This window comes from Tenrec ecaudatus, chromosome 8, assembly GCF_050624435.1.
Source record: "Tenrec ecaudatus isolate mTenEca1 chromosome 8, mTenEca1.hap1, whole genome shotgun sequence".
Classification (NCBI taxonomy): Eukaryota; Metazoa; Chordata; class Mammalia; order Afrosoricida; family Tenrecidae; genus Tenrec; species Tenrec ecaudatus.
The window spans coordinates 17,533,241-17,536,680 of NC_134537.1; the positions used below are offsets into that span (position 1 = coordinate 17,533,241).

General features: G+C 50.6%; 1 pseudogene; it reads right to left on the reverse strand.

Moving 5' to 3' along the window:
• Positions 1 to 587: 587 nt before the first annotated feature.
• On the reverse strand, positions 588 to 3,104 carry LOC142454788 (ATP-binding cassette sub-family F member 2 pseudogene; annotated as a pseudogene).
• Positions 3,105 to 3,440: the final 336 nt, after the last annotated feature.

Below are 3,440 nucleotides of genomic sequence, written 5' to 3' on the forward strand. Positions count from 1 at the left end.
TGATAAGTGCCATTTGATAACCAGTTCAACGATGATGAGTGAACAGTTTGGTACACGGAGACAAAGAAAGAGGAAATTTCATCTGCACATGAGACTACAAACCTCTCCCACTGCCAGTAAGTCAATTCTGACTTACGTAGTCCTACAGGACAGTACAGAAGTGCTTCAAAAGGTTTCCAAAACTGTACATCTTTTGTTTTGTTTTGTTTTAAATCTGTAAATCTTTATGGAAGCAGGTTGACATGTATTTCTCCCTGCTGGGGCTTCTCCAGAGAAAGACAGAATAACATCTGCAGTGAGGGATGACGTTATGGAAATGTGGTTAAATGTATGTATTTATGAGACAACAACTGATGGAAAAATGACCTGGACGGTACTGTCGTCGGGCTAAAAACCAAAGAATTTTTGGTCATATTATGCAGAGTCAAGAAAATGTTCAGCCCTTCTTGGCTATGTTATGATAAAGCAATACCAAAGATAATTCCTTATATGTACAAATTCATGAGGTGTACACATAAAACAAGGTTGCATTTTGGACAACTACTGAAAATATTAGGAGTTGAGAGTTTTGTGTATCCAGTTCTGTATTTTTCTTTTTTTTTTTTTTTGGATTCTTCTCCCTTTATTGGACGCTTTGTGGGTGTCACGCAGGTCTAGAGATTGCAGTGAGATCATTATTTAAAAACTGACCAGGACTAAAGCTTGGTCTAGAGCTCCAAATGAGAAGCAGAAAGAATGGGGGCGGTGGAGCTGGGGTTTCCACCAACATCACCAAAATCCAGAAAATGATGATCGTAAGCTCTTTCACGGGTCAAATCCAGGGCTTGGGCCCCTGGACTAACCCCCAGATGCCTCTGGCTACATCAGTATCCAGGTCAGGTGACCAGCCAGGGGCTGGAAGGGAAGAGCCAGCTGAGTCCAGACACCGACAAAGGTCACTGGGAAGAGGACAGGTACTGTCCAGCTGCACATGAGGGCAGCTAAGGCCAGCTGAGGGGCAGGCGAGGCTGGGGAACGGTTTGCAGCAATGCAGGAGTGTAGCCCTGGGGTCCAATCCTGAGCGGCTGGTCAGGGTAGCAGCTGTCAAGTCCCCAGGGGATCTCCTGACCCAAGCCTGGGCAGAGGGCTCACACATTGTGGGTCCTCTTGGTGAGCTGAGGCTCCTCATCCACCAGCTTGGACTTGAGGTGCTCTTTGTAGGCTAGGATATCTCCAGGCCACTTGGTGATTGTCTGCTTCTCACAGACCCAAATTTCTTGTGCCACCTGCTGGATGAGTCTGAAGTCATGGCTGACCAGCATCATGCCACCTTCAAACTCATTGATGGCGTCGGCCAGCGCATCGATGGTCTCAATGTCCAGGTGATTGGTAGACTCGTCCAGGAAGAGCAGGTGCGGGTTCTGCCAGGCCAGCCAGGCCAGGCACACACGGCACTTCTGGCCATCGGATAGGTTCCGATTGGGCTCACCTGCTGTTTCCCAGTGAGACCATATCGTCCAATGATCTTCCTCATTTCTTCCTTCTCCTTGATTTCCGGGTAGCACTTCATCATGTACTCCAAAGGAGAGAGGTCTAAATCCAGCTGCTCTTGTAAGTGCTGATAATAACGCCCTATCTTGACATGAGAGTGCTTCCGGATCATGCCGTCTGTGGGGAGGAGCTCGCCGGTTAACAGCTTCAACAGCGTCGACTTCCCTGCTCCATTGGGCCCTACCAGAGCCACTCGTGTGTCGAGGTCAATGCCAAACTCTAGGTTGTTGTAGATGCAAGGCCCATCTTCCGTATACCTGAAGCTCACGTTTTGTACCATAATGACTGGTGGAGGGATCTTGCCACATGGTGGGAAATAAAACGATAGTGTCTTGTCACTAACAACCCGTTCTGTCAGGCCCGATGCCATCATTTTCTGTAGTGTCTTCTCTTTGCTCTGGGCCTGCCGGGCCAACTTGGCACTGCCATGGCCAAACCTGGCGATAGAGTTCTTCATGTGCGGGATCTGGTCCTGTTCCCAGTGGAAGCGCTTCATCTGGTTCTCCTCTAGCTCCAGCCGCGTCTTCACGTACTGATCATAATTACCCGTATAATACTTCAGTTTCTTGTTGTGCATGTGAATGATACTGGTGCACACACCATTCAGGGACTCTTGGGAATGAGAGATGAGGACCAGAATACGCTGAAATGTCTTGCGTTCTTCTTCTAACCACACACAGGCATCGAGGCCCAGGTGGTTGGTGGGCTCGTCCAGGAGCAGCATGAAGGGCCGAATAAAGAGGACTCTGGCGAGGGCAACCCTCATCCTCCAGCCTCCACTGAAGTCTTTGAGCTTCTTGCGCTGCATGGCGGGGGTGAAGCCCAGCCCATGCAAGATCCGTGAGGCCCTCATCTCTGCCTTGTCGGCATCCAGCTCCTCTAGGCGCTCATACAGCTCCATCAGCTTCTCACACTCCGCATCCTCGTGCGCCAGCCGCTCGGCCTCCCTCTCCAGCATGGCCCGCTCCGTGTCCACCTCCATCACACACTGCAAGGGTGTCTTGTCACTAGGGGGCATCTCCCGGGTCAGATGGTAGATGTCAATATGCTCGGGGATGGGCACTTCCCGTTTCCCAATAGCAGAGAGCACCATGGACTTTCCAATTCCGTTTAAGCCAATAAGACCATAGCGTCGGTCTGAGTTTAGTTCCAGTTTGGTGTCACTGAGCAGCTCTTGGCCATGAAAGGTGAGCAAGAGGTTGATGATGTGGACGTCAGTGCTGTTGGGGTGAGAGGCGAGGACCCCAGTGACAGCTCGAGCAGCAGCCTTCTTCATCTCAAAGTCCTCCAGCTCCTTGGTCAGCAGATCCACTTCCGTGGTCTCACTGCCATTGGACTCCTCGTTTTTCTCCTCTGCTACCTGCGGCTCCGTGGCAGCATCTCCGTTTTCTTCGTGCCCCTTTCGGGGTCGCTGCCGGGCTTTGGCAGCTTCCTTCTTTTTGGCTGCTTTCTTCTTGGCCAGGTCGGAGGGCATGGTGAACCCCAGGGGCAGGTTACTGTTCTTTCAAGGAGCCGGGCCTCGCTGCTTGGCCTCTGTCGCAACAGAGCGGCCTCCTCAGTTCCTCCGCGTGCGGCCGGCTCCCTGTATTTTTCTTAAGAGTGATAATTCAGTATTCGCTAATTCAACGTCACAGTGACTTTCTAGAATATATCGACCGCAAATAAGGAGGATTTCTTTACCAACCAAACAATCCACTGTCCAGTCAATTCCAAGTGGCATTGGCCCTCTAGAGCAGAGTAGAGCTGTCCCTTAGAGCTTCTAACTCTTTCCAGGCACAGGCTGCCACATCGTTCTGCTGCAGGGCAGCTGAGATCAGTTTGCCACTGCTCCACCAGTGCCCTTGGAGAGTTGAGTTACCTAATAATGATCATTGTTAGAAAAAAGATGCAAAGAGTTAGGCATAAAAACA